This window comes from Aethalodelphis obliquidens, unplaced genomic scaffold, assembly GCF_003676395.1.
Source record: "Aethalodelphis obliquidens isolate GAN/ISIS:26980383/991018 unplaced genomic scaffold, ASM367639v1 scaffold84, whole genome shotgun sequence".
Classification (NCBI taxonomy): domain Eukaryota; kingdom Metazoa; phylum Chordata; class Mammalia; order Artiodactyla; family Delphinidae; genus Aethalodelphis; species Aethalodelphis obliquidens.
Window position 1 is genome coordinate 3469275 of NW_020838028.1, and position 14009 is coordinate 3483283.

The 14009-nt window shown below is 34.8% G+C and overlaps 1 non-coding gene across 1 annotated transcript; it reads left to right on the forward strand.

The window, feature by feature from the left end:
- The first annotated feature begins 13054 nt into the window (after positions 1-13054).
- LOC113613101 (U6 spliceosomal RNA) lies at positions 13055-13161 on the forward strand. The gene has a single exon (XR_003430081.1). It is a non-coding gene; the product is annotated as a U6 spliceosomal RNA (small nuclear RNA).
- The last annotated feature ends 848 nt before the right edge of the window (positions 13162-14009 follow it).

Genomic DNA, 14009 nt, shown 5'->3' on the forward strand with positions numbered 1-14009 from the left:
TACCAATGAGAAAAAAGAAAACTCAAGATGAGACCTACATTTAGAATTTGAGAGAAAATCAATTTTATTCCTCAATTAAATAAAAAGATATTCATTTTTTTCAAAGAACAACAACAACAACAACAGCTATTTGGGTTGGCCAAAAAGTTCGCTCAGGATTTTCTGTGCCATCATACGGAAAAACTCGAACGAACTTTTTGGCCAATCCAATATATGCTTCTTAAGCAGATTTTCTAAAGACAAAGTGTCAGAGAATGTTAAACAACAACAATCAGAACAATGATGGATGCTCAAGAATTATCAAGCAAGGACAAATAATGAAAAACATGTGGAAGTTAGAATGTAAAGCAAAAAACTTAAGCAGGACTAGAGAGACATCAATAAAATGTATACACATAAATGAAAAAAGAACAATGACATATATTAACAGAATGAATAAGTTAACTTCAGGATAAAGGAAAACAAACAGCAAAAAACCTTAGAAAAAAATTAACCAAACAGAGTTGTGTGAGTGACATGACACACCCATTTCAGCTTTTAACAAGTTAAACTGGCTTAAAAATAAATGAGTACAGAAATTTTAAGTTATATAGTTACTAAAGTTAAACCAAGGTGTTTATGAATATATATATGCCAATATATTTATATAAAACATATAGTATCACAAATCATAGCCTATTACTTAAATATTTTAAACTTTCCATTGAATACTGTCATAAACCTCCATGTACCTGTCATTCATCTTCAGTAACTGTTAACTCCTAGCCTATATCACGTCATCCCACTCTGGATTATTTTAAAGCAAATCCAAGGCATCATACCATCCAACTACTAACATTCACTTTTTATCTCTTGTACATAATTTCAATAACATTATTATGTTAAAAATGAACAATTATTTACTAAATATGATCAAATATATTTTTAGTGATGAAATTTCCCCAATTGTCTCATAAAATTAAAAAAATCTATTTGTTAAATTTAGGAGGATTGCAAGTCAAAAAGAAACAGCTACAATCAGAATACCAACTGTACAGTCAAACACATGAGAAAAATTCTAGAAGAAAATACATCAAAATGGTAACAATATTTTTCTGTGTTTTAAATGGAAACTTTTAAAATTGTCTTTTTACATCATCTAATAATTTTCTAAATTTCCTAGTAAATATTCAAAAGACCATTGCAGTCACTCATTATCATGATTAAACTAATGATGTGTTTATTAAATAAGATCAGCTTAATCTGGTTAAGAATGGTAATCAAATTGTTAGCTAACTGTTGGTTGCCTTTTTTTAGTAAATAATTTCTGAAGGATTTGTCTATGTGTAAAATACAAAAAAAAAATGAGGGATTATTAATTTAAAAAAAGCACATTCTTTTTAATATTATTTTGTCCCTAAATGGAATTTTAAAGCATTGTCCCCGTTAGCCATCATGCTCATTAAGCTTCCAAAAGTAACTCTCCTTAACCAAATGCATTGCATTTTCAGATTTATTACAAAGCTGAGTCCAGAAAGAGTTAAAGTGGTGTTAGTAAAAAGTATGTATATTTGTATTACTATGCTATTTATATCCAAGAAGCTCATTACAGGAAATCGTCTGGATACTCAGTGGTATGTTTGAACCATAGGTCTGTTTCATGTCTTGTCCCTGTTAAGCTGATGTTTCTGCATGAAACTAACTGCACTTAAACTATTATATTTATTTTCCTGTCTCTGGGCCCCTGGCTGAGGCTTCTTAAGATAGTTAGAAGATCTTCTATATGGACTTTCTAGAGGTAGCTCTTGTTTCTGTGGTATTAAGAGGCAGAGTGATTTGGCAGATAGCAAAATTCAAATATGTGTAGGCTGTCCCTTGCCTCCTCTTCCTCTCTGTGCATCACACACACATACACACACACACACACACACACACACACACACACACACACACACACACACACCACATACAGCTCTTCTTTGTTCTCTGAGGATCTCTGATAACTCCAAGGATCTGAGGACATTTCATTTTATATTGGCCTCAAAGTTTAGGCAGAGGAGAAATACTTCAGGTAGGAAAATAGAGACATACCCTGCATATTCTAACCTGCTTTCTAGATACCTAATTTTCTCACGATACTACTCTGTTGTTGGTAATCTAATGTGTTGTCTTCCCAGGTGTTTACAAATGTAAGATTTGGATTTGAATTTTCATTGCGAAGAAGACATTTAATAAAACTTCAGTTCTAGAATTTGATATTCAGTTACAAACAAGTGGGGGAAGGAGGTTGGGTTGTCATTGGTATGTTTCGGGCCAGTAGGAGAAGAAATTTCCATAGTTCCCCCTAAATCATGCAATATCAGCAGTAGTACATTCTTCTGGTCCTGGGTAGGACAGCATGTTAGCTGGCCTATCCTCTGGAACAATGCTCTCTATCTCCAGTACATGCACTCACCCAAAGATAGGCACCTAGTGTTCAATAGAGTTTTGAACAAAAAGGTCTGGGTGACTTTCCATAGCCTGCCTAAGCAATTGCTTATGTGTATGATTTAAGGGGCACCGATAGATTGAAGACCCCTAATCGCTCTCTGGCCTGCCTTGGTGTCTATAATAAGCACCATTAGAGTAACTTCTTTGAGTTATGGCAGTTCAGCCCTAATGGGAGGAATAACATTAACCTTTTAGAGCCAGTTTAAATGTTTGTATTGCTTAGTTTAAAAGATTAGTTGACAGTCATCTAGAATGAATGGAGCACAAAACACATATGTTTCTGGGGAGAAGGAGGGAGTTTGGGAAATTGTGTGTTATCAGAAGTGTCATTGCAAAGAAAAGCCCTGCCCAACCTGGACAGCATGAAGGTGGTGGCTTTCTTGAGAGAGTGTTGTCTAATTAATTAGTTACCTCACCTTCTTCTGGCAAATTCAATTCAGTGTTGTGTTTCTCTCCAAAAAATGTTTAAGGTTTGGTCAAATTGTTCTAGTCCCATTCTCCTGATGCCTTACATTTGGTTTCTCAGTTATGTTTCTCTAACATAGTTTGTGTTCTGGTGATTTTAAACCTCAGAATATAGTTTGAACATAGAACAAAGTAAATGTCTTGGGTTGTACAGATTGTAAATATTTCCACATAAAAAATGAGATGCTTTTATGTTTTGAGTTCAAGTTATATGTAAGTTGTATAATAAGACGTAATAACCTGAATGTATAACATCCTCGTTCATACAACCGAGCTCTAAAGTCTGATGTATACAGAATACAGGTCTTAGATGAGTATAACCTCTATGTTGGCTTGTTTCTGGAATATGATTATCTCCAGTCTGTGTACTTTGAATCTGACACTCAAATAAACCCCAAAAAGAGAAGTGTGGTGAGAGAAGAAAGTTAACTCCCATGAAATCATTGCCTCAATTTTTCTCTGAGTGCTATTTAATGCATATTCACCAAACACGTAAACCTACAACAGACCTTTGAAACAATGATTTCTAGTTTAATATGGAAAGTCAGAAATGCTGGTTCATGGCTCCAATTCCCAATTCTAACTCTTTCCCTTCACTTCTAATCGAAACTTCTATGAATGTACATTTTAAAGACCAAAACTGGCGTTGCCTCTAGGAAGTAAAGAGGAAACAACGTGTCAAAAATCCAGGGTAAATCGACAGTAATTGTATTGTTTTTGCAGCCCATGATTATATCCAATCTTCATGATTCTGAATAGGAAAGACAGCCACAAAGGCAACATGACTCTGAGATACCGACTGTCTGCACCCGACTCTGAAAATACAGGCAGAGCCCAGCTCACACAGACTTTAATCTGGATCATTTAAAAAAATTTGGTCTTTATCTAAAGCACAGTGAGAATCTATTGAAGAGTTTTAAATAGGAGAGAGATTTTACACTTTTAAATAATCACAAGGGCTTCAGTGTAGAGAGTAGTTTGTAAAACAGCAAGACTGTGTTCAAGACTAGGAAGGATGACAGCACTGGAGATGGGAAAAATGGAGAGTTTTAGGAAATAATCTAGGAGGAAGTAAAATGGGGAAGCCTTGAAGATTGATTGACTGTAAGTGGGTGGCAGAATTGGAGAAGTAAAAGAAGAAAATAATAAACACATGCTTAGCTGTAAGAGAATTATTTAATTTTATCCAGCATCTCTTTCTATTTAAAAGCAACAAAAATGAAAAAAAAGTCTATTAAGTAAGGAACAGAAGGAAGCTTCCTTCTAGTCATAGACAATATCAGTCTTAAAATAATAAACAAGCTCATATAGTATAGTTTCATAAAATAGTTTGACACAATATAGTTTCAATTCTAAGATGCCTATTATTTCAGGATTTAATGTTTCTGAAATCAAGTGTGTCCTACAATTACAACTTTAACAATTTCCTGGTCATCAATCAGAAGACTACATCATGTGCTATCTACACTGTATAGGATTGCTCAGTCTCTAGGGAGGGTGGGAGGGAGGGAGACGCAAGAGGGAAGAGATATGGGAACATATGTATATGTATAACTGATTCACTTTGTTATAAAGCAGAAACTAACACACCATTGTAAAGCAATTATACCCCAATAAAGATGTTAAAAAAAAAAAAAAGAATTGCTCAGTCTCTCATTTCTCTCTTATTTCCTTTTCTACCTTAGAGAGATAAAAACCCCCTTTCTAAAGTCAAATATTCCCCTGTTAGTCTCCCAAGGCTATTTTCTTTCCATTGTATTTTCATTCTTCTGTTTAATAAAGTCAGACAGACGTAGATTCAAATTCCACATGCCCTCCTTATCAGTTATGTCACCTTGATCAGATAATGTAACCTATCGGAATTTCAGTTTCATCATCTTAAAGTGGGGATGAATGAACACTTATATTCCAGAGTTGTTTTGGTTTTAGGAGGGCTTCATATGTGAAACATCTTACATTATAATTGATGAATTATAGCTGTTCAATAAATTATAGTTATTATTATTTCACAAAGGTGCCCCTCTTTCATGATATGCTACAAAGAAGGGAATGATGTTAAATCATATTAAAATCAACTTAATACGTACCAAACTCTACTCATATCATCACCCCCTCATTTTTTCCATGGCATCTTTATTTCCTGATTGCTTTATTCCAATTCATGTTGTAGATGTTCCATCATTCTTTGAATTCCTCATCTCACTAGAATTCTAACATCTGCTCTGTTGCTGTCTTATTGCTTCTATCTCTAAAATTTGCTTATATTTGTCTCTGTCTTTCCATTTTCATTTATTTTTATTCACATCTCCATCAACTCTTAACCATCAGCAACTTTAAATCACTGCAGTAGCCACCTAGACTGTGTAACCCACTTCTACTCTCTCATTATCATCTGCCAACATCTGTCCTTCCGCCCATGGCCATGTTGCTGTATACTGTCTCAAAAAATTTTGGAAGTTTCCCAATAAATAGTCACACTCACCATTTAAGCTCTTCCATGTCCTGTTTACATTCAATCCTTACAATCTTACATCACATTATTCTCCTGCAAGGTGTTCGTAGCTCAACATTAGACTACCTGCTGCTACACAAACATTCTGAATTTCCTTTTGTTTGAAAATTCATATTTTCCTTCTGCCTGGACATCTCATTAAGATCAATGACTGAAATCCTCTTAAGGTTTAGCTAAAATGCTTATCCTTCCAGGATGCTTTTTCCTTCATTCAGCCCATTTGACCAACTATAAAGAAGTCTGCCTATTCTGAAACTCCATAGCACTTTAAACCTCAAGTGTACCCCTTAGCCTATAAGAACTTGAAGTATAACTTTACAATTTATGGAATATCTCTCTGACTCAGGGTTATTATGAAATCTGTAAGTGCCCTGGGAAGCTAATCATTTTGTGCTTGTTCAAGAAGACACTTTCTAGGTATGTTTTTACCATTTATTTGGAGAAGGGAATGAAAGTTGCATGGGGAATGAACAGAAGTAAACCACTATCATTCAAGATGTTCTTTCTAAAAATTCAGCCTTGGATCCCCACATCATATCTCACTTTGTAAGCAAATCCAATACACTTGTTTTAAAATTAACATTAATAGTAACCTATTATTTAAGCAAGCGCCTTAAGAATGTTCCTCACCCTACACCCAGTCTGTCCTATCAAAAGTTTCTTCTGCCACTTATAAGGACTTCTGATATATACATTGTCTTCATTTTATTTTATGTATTATGCCCCAATGAAGTTTTAGTACCCTATTTAGACTTGTGTCCTAAGCAAATTACTTGACTATCTTATTTATACTAATTCTGATCTCTGGGGAACTTTCAGGTGCTGAAAACAATCTTTGTAAAAAAAGATCCCAACTCTTTGAAGCAAAATAAATTATGTCATAAGTAATTGCATGTTTTTAGTTCATACTAAATCAATACCTGTTTTGTGGGGAAAATGAGAATTCAGTGGACATCTGAAGAAGTATCTGATGATAATGAATGATGGAGGGGAAAACCAATTTAACTCTGAGTACCAATTTATTGCCTCTTTTAACAATTGTAGGCCAACCTGACACATCTTCTTCTCCTCACTGATAGTTACCATTTCAGTTTTTATTATTTTATTGTGACATTTAAATTTCTGGACATGAACTGTTAATAATGTCAATGTTACATGTAAGTGATAAACTACTCTGAAGGATTTTTAACACGCACACATACAATATGTTTATTTTAATTGGTGTACTGCAGTATTTGTAGTGAGATACAAAGATGAAAACAGTTCAGATTAATGACTCTCTCATCTCTCATTTTGACAGCCCCTTTTTCAAAGCACTAGTATTACCCACTTAGAAAGTGGATCGATGCCAATGTTTACAGCATTACTTCTTCCTTCAGCGCACCAGATGGTACTAAAATTCAAAATATTTTCTACAACAGCTGTATCTTTAACAACAAAATTAATACTAGCCGAAATACCACTGCTATGTGAAGAGAATAACGATCAGGCTCTTAAGTTTAATATAACTAGCTCCATTCTAGGGAATAGTAAGAAACAAAAGCAACTCTTGCTAGATGTCAATCAGGTGTGCTGTCTGGTATCAAAAACCTGAAGTGTAATCTGAGTACATTTATCATGGAACAGCTGCTCCTCTCGGAATGTGAATTACACCTTCCTCTGGAGCAACCATTAATCCATTGACACATTTTCAGCACTAAGTTTTCCCAGAGAGCATCATAATTTTATTTAATTTCTTTCTTTCTTCATTTGAGGAAATAAATCTTTTAAGGAGGATTTGACTAAAGTTAATCTTGAAATTCTTTTTTTATATACAGCAGGTTCTTATTAGCCATCAATTTTATACACATCAGTGTATATATGTCAATACCAATCGCCCAATTCATCACACCACCACCCCCACCACCCCACGGCTTTCCCCCCTTGGTGTCCACACGTTTGTTCTCTACATCTGTGTCTCAATTTCTGCCCTGAATACCGGTTCATCTGTACCATTTTTCTAGGTTCCACGTATATGCGTTAATACACGATATTTGTTTTTATCTTTCTGACTTACTTCACTCTGTAATGACAGTCTCTAGATCCATCCACATCTCAACAAATGACACAATTTTGTTCCTTTTTATGGCTGAGTAATATTCCATTGTATATACGTACCACATCTTCTTCATCCGTTCGTCTGTCGATGGGCATTTAAGTTGCTTCCATGACCTGGCTATTGTAAATAGTGCTGCAATGAACATTGGGGTGCACGTGTCTTTTTGAATTGTGATTTTCTCTGGGTATATGCCCAGTAGTAGGATTGCTGGATCATACAGTATTTCTATTTTTAGCTTTTTAAGGAACCTCCATACTGTTCTCCATAGTGGCTGTATCAATTTACATTCCCACCAACAGTGCAAGAGGGTTTCCTTTTCTCCACACCCTCTGCAGCATTTGATGTTTGTAGATTTCCTGATGATACCCACTCTAACCGGTGTGAGGTGATACCTCACTGTAGCTTTGATTTGCATTTCTCTAATAATTAGTGATGTTGAACAGCTTTTCATGTGCTTCTTGGCCATCTGTATGTCCTCTTTGGAGAAATGTCTATTTAGGTCTCCTGCCCATTTTTGGATTGGGTTGTTTGTTTTTTTAATATCGAGCTGCATGAGCTGTTTATATATTTTGGAGATTAATCCTTTGTCCGTTGATTCATTTGCAAATATTTTCTCCCATTCTGAGGGTTGTTTTTTCATCTTATTTATGGTTTCCTTTGCTGTGCAAAAGCTTTGAAGTTTCATTAGTTCCCATTTTTTCATTTTTGTTTTTATTTCCATTACTCTAGGAGGTGGCTCAAAAAAGATCTTGCTGTGATTTATGCCAAAGAATGTTCTTCCTATGTTTTCCTCTAAGAGTTTTATAGGTTTGGTCTTACATTTAGGTCTCTAATCCATTTTGAGTTTATTTTTGTGTATGGTGTTAGGGAGTGCTCTAATTTCATTCTTTTACATATAGCTGTCCAGTCTTCCCAGCACGACTTATTGAAGTGACTGTCTTTGCTCTATTGTATATCCTTGCCTCCTTTGTCATAGATTAGTTGACCATAGGTGCATGGGTTTATCTCTGGCCTTTCTATCTTGTTCCATTGATCTATGTTTCTGTTTTTGTGCCAGTACCATATTGTCTTGATTACTGTAGCTTTGTAGTATAGTCTGAAGTCAGGGAGTCTGTTTCCTACCACTGCGTTTTTTTCCCTCAAGACTGCTTTTGTTATTCGGGGTCTTTTGTGTCTCCATAGAAATTTTAAGATTTTTTGTTCTAGTTGTCTAAAAAATGCCATTGGTAATTTGATAAGGATTGCATTGAATCTGTAGTTTACTTTGGGTAGTATAGTCATTTCCACAATATTGATTCTTCCAATCCAAGAACATGGTATATCTCTCCATCTGTTGGTATCATCTTTAATTTCTTTCATCAGTGTCTTATAGTTTTCTGCATGCAGGTCTTTTGTCGCCCTAGGTAGGTTTAGTCCTAGGTATTTTATTCTTTTTGTTGCAGTGGTATATGGGAGTGTTTTCTTCATTTAACTTTCAGATTTTTCATCATTAGTGTATAGGAATGCAAGAGATTTCTGTGCATTAATTTTGTATCCTGCCAACTTTACAAAATTCATTGGTTAGCTCTAGTAGTTTTCTGGTGGCATCTTTAGGATTCTCTATGTATAGTATCATGTCATCTTCAAACAGTGACAGTTTTACTCCTTCTTTTCCAATTTGTATTCCTTTTATTTCATTTTCTTCTCTGATTGCTGAAGCTAGGACTTCCAAAACTACGTTGAATAATAGCAGTGAGAGTGGACATCCTTGTCTTGTTCCTGATATTAGAGGAAATGCCTTCAGTTTTTTTTATCATTGAGAGTGATGTTAGCTGTGGATTTGTCATAAATGCCCTTTACTATGTTGAGGGAGGTTCCCTCTATGCTCACTTTCTGGAGAGTTTTTATCATAAATGGGTGATGAATTTTGTCAAAAGCTTTTTCTGCATCTATTGAGATGACCATATGGTTTTTCTTCTTCAATTTGTTAATATGGTGTATCACACTGATTGATTTTCATATATTGAAAAATCCTTGCATCCCTGGGATAAATCCCACTTGATCATGGTGTATGATCCTTTTAATGTGTTGTTGGATTCTGTTTGCTAGTATTTTATTGAGGATTTTTGCATCTATATTCATCAGTAATATCAGTCTGTAATTTTCTTTTTTTTGTAGTATCTTTGTCTGGTTTTGGAATTAGAGTGATGGTGGCCTCATAGAATGAGTTTGGGAGTGTTCCTTCCTCTGAAAATTTTTGGAAGAGTTTGAGAAGAATGGGTGTTTAGCTCTTCTCTAAGTGTTTGATGGAATTCATCTGTGAAGCCATCTGGTCCTGGACTTTTGTTTCTTGGAAGATTTCTAATCACAGTTTCAATTTCATTGCTTGTGATTGGTCTGTTCATATTTTCTATTTCTTCCTGGTTCAGTTTTGGAAGGTTATACCTTTCTAAGAATTTGTCCATTTCTTCCAGGTTGTCCATTTTATTGGCATAGAGTTGCTTATAGTAGTCTCTTAGGATGCTTCGTATTTCTGCGGTGTCTGTTGTAACTTCTTCTCTTTCATTTCTAATTTTATTGATTTGAGTCCCCTCTCTCTTTTTCTTGATAAGTCTGGCCAATGGTTTATCAATTTTGTTTAACTTCTCAAAGAACCAGCTTTTAGTTTTATTGATCTTTGCTATTGTTTTCTTTGTTTCTAATCATTTATTTCTGCTCTGATCTTTATGATTTCTTTCCTTCTGCTAACTTTGGGTTTTGTTTGTTCTTCTTTCTCTAGTTCCTTTATGTGTAAGGTTAGATTATTTTTTTGAGATTTTTCTTGTTTCTTGAGGTACACTTGTATAGCTATAAACTTCCCTCTTAGAACTGCTTTTTCTGCAACCCATAGGTTTTGGATTGTCATTTGTCTCCAGGTATTTTTTTATTTCCTCTTGGATTTCTTCAGTGATCTCTTGGTCATTTAGTAACGTAGTGTTTAGCCTCCATGTGTTTGTGTTTTTAACGTTTTTTCCCCTGTAATTCATTTCTAATCTCATAGCATTGTGGTCAGAAAAGATACTTAATATGATTTCAATTTTCTTAAATTTACTGAGACTTGATTTGTGACCCAAGATGTGATCTATCCTGGAGAACATTCCATGCTCACTTGGCAAGAAAGTGTAATCTGCTGTTTTTGGATGGAACGTACTATAAGGATCAATTAAATCTATCTGGTCTATTTTGTCATTTAAAGCTTCCGTTTCCTTATCTATTTTCATTTTGGATGATCTCTCCATTGGTGTAAGTGAGGTGTTAAAGTCCACCACTAGCACTGTGTTACTGTCGATTTCCTCTTTTACAGCTGTTAGCAGTTTCCTTATGTATTGAGGTGCTCCTCTGTTGGGTGCATATATATTTATAATTGTTATATCTTCTTCCTGGATTGATCCCTTGATCATTATGTAGTGTCCTTCCTTGTCTCTTGTAACATTCTTTATTTTAAAGTCTATTTTGTCTGCTCTGAGAATTGCTACTCCAGCTTTCTTTTGATTTCCATTTGCATGGAATATCTTTTTCCATCCCCTAACTTTCAGTCTGTATGTGTCCCTGGGTCTGAAGTTGGTCTCTTGTAGACAGCATATATATAGGTCTTGTTTTTGTATCCATTCAGCAAGCCTGTGTCTTTTGGTTGGAGCATTTAATCCATTCACGTTTAAGTAATTATCGATATGTATGTTCCTATGACCATTTTCTTAATTGTTTCAGGTTTGTTTTTGCAGGTCCTTTTCTTCTCTTGTGTTTCCCACTTAGAGAAGTTCCTTTAGCATTTGTTGTAGAGTTGGTTTGGTGATGCTGAATTCTCTTAGCTTTTGCTTGTCTGTAAAGCTTTTGATTCCTCCATGGAATCTGAATGAGATCCTTGGCGGGTAGAGTAATCTTGGTTGTAGATTTTTCCCTTTCATCACTTTAAATATATCATGCCACTCCCTTCTGGCTTGTCGAGTTTCTGCTGAGAAATCAGCTGTTAACCTTATGGGACTTCCCTTGTATGTTATTTGTTGTTTTTCCCTTGCTGCTTTCAATAATTTTTTTTGTTTTTAATTTTGCCAATTTGATTACTGTATCTCAGTGTGTTTCTCCTTGTGTTTATCCTGTATGGGACTCTCCATGCTTCCTGGACTTGGGTGGCTATTTCCTTTTCTATGTTAAGAAAATTTTCCACTATAATCTCTTCAAATATTTTCTTGGGTCCTCTCTCTCTCTCTTCTCCTTCTGCAACCCCTAAAATGCAAATGTTGTTGCATTTAATGTTGTCCCAGAGGTCTATTAGGCTGTCTTCATTTCTTTTCATTCTTTTTTCTTTATTTTGTTCTGCAGCAGTGAATTACACCATTGTGTCTTCCAGATCACTTATCCATTCTCCTGCCTCAGTTTTTCTGCTGTTGATTCCTTCTAGTGTAGTTTTCATTTCAGTTATTGTATAGTTTATCTCTGTTTGTTCTCTAATTCTTCTAGGTCTTTGTTAAACATTTCTTGCATCTTCTCGATCTTTGCCTCCATTCTTTTTATGAGGTCGTGGATCATATTCACTATCATTATTCTTAATTCTTTTTCTGGAAGGTTGCCTATCTCCACTTCATTTAGTTGTTTTTCTGGGGTTTTGTCTTGTTCCTTCATCTGCCTTTTTATCTTGTCTATCTTTCTGTGAATGTAGTTTTTGTTCCACAAGCTGCAGGATTGTAATTCTTCTTTCTTCTGCTGTCTGTCCTCTGGTGGATAAGCCTATCTAAGAGGCTTGCACAGGTCTCCTGCTGGGAGGGACTGGTGGTGGGTAGAGCTGAGTCTTGAAATTCTTTAAGTTGTAATAATATTATCTTTTTTATTATAAGATATAAAAGATCTTGTGAAGAATATGAGGACTTTAAGTCTGGTTTAAAATAGGGCTTGACATATATAACTTAAATCCAACAGTCTGATGAACCTATGCATCTGATTTGTGCATACCCACAAAAATATTAAACAGGTTATTAGTTAGAAAGTCATAGAAACAGAAGATAGAGATGATGATGAGTATTAGTCTAAGTGTAAAGGGAATTAACTTAAAGTGTTAATAAACACCTATAGGAAGATGAAATAATAGTAACAAGGATTTTATTCTTTTCATTCATTTAAGTGAGTAAAATAACACACTAGGTAAGTATTTTATATAGTTTTAAGAAAATAAAGAATGCAAAAGTAATGTTAGGTTGATACTATTAACTTTTTAAGAGAAATTTTGCTTCAACATAAGACTAATTATTAGTTTATTTAGTGATCTGCCCTTATGATTTTAAGATATATATGTCTCTCCTGAAGTCAAAGCACATTGTTATGGTGAAATAGATTATTTTAAAACTAACTTCTATCCAATAGAATCTAAAGAGAGGAAGTTTACTGAGGGACTACTTAAAGTATAGATTAGGAAAATGTCATTTGCACTTTTGTCATTAAGAATCAGAGAGATCAAACTCCCTCAGATATGCTTTGAATGATAATTAAAAGGCAGTCAGGTGCTCACTTCAACAGCAGATATCCTAAAACTGGAATGATGCAGAGAAGATTAGCATGGCACCTGCACAAGGATGACAAGCAAATTTGTGAAGTGTTCCATATTTTTGAAATCAGAAAGAAAAAAAGCAGTCAGTAAAATATTCTTGATAAGGGGAGTGAAGACAGCCAATTGCAATTTTAAAATCAAGGTTTCTCAACTTCAGAATAATTGATTTTGTGGATGTATAATTCTTCATTGTTGGGGAGAGAAGAGCTGCCCTGTGCATTTTAGGATGTTAAGCAACATCCCTGGTTTCTCCTCACTAGATGATAGTAGCACCCTTAATTGTGACAACCAAAAGTATCTCCAGGCTTTACCAAATGTCTCCTAGGACACAAAGCCTTTCTCATTTAAAAACCACAGCTTTAGGCTGACAATTTGCAGCCTTTAGGTATGGAATTTATTTAGGTAGCTCAAAATAATGACAAGGAATAACATCAGATGTAAACTCCTTGAGGGTGTAGACTATCATTTTGTCATGACTTCTTAGTACGGCTCTTGTAAAAAAAGAGGCAACTAATAAAGGAGGAAAATTACAAAATCAAGCTTAAGGAGAATTGCAAAGAATTCTAATTTACATCAGTAAATATCTGGGGCATAGTTGTGAAAATGGATTAAAAGGATGCTAAACAAATGAGGAAAAAGCATTAGTTCAGGGTGAATTTTACATGTAGGAACACTTATCAGAGATTCCATGCACAATTTTAAACAGTTAAAAGTAGTTTTAATTTACTTAGTCTGTTGACTAAAACCTTGATTCAAAGCTAGTACTAGCTGAAGATGACAATATGATACACCAGGAATATCTCCCTACTTAGAAAAAAAATTGCACTGTCAGATGTAACTATTTTGAAACTCTAGAGCTGCTGAAGACTTGCAACTTCCAGGGAAAAACTTGGATGGTAAGTTGTAGT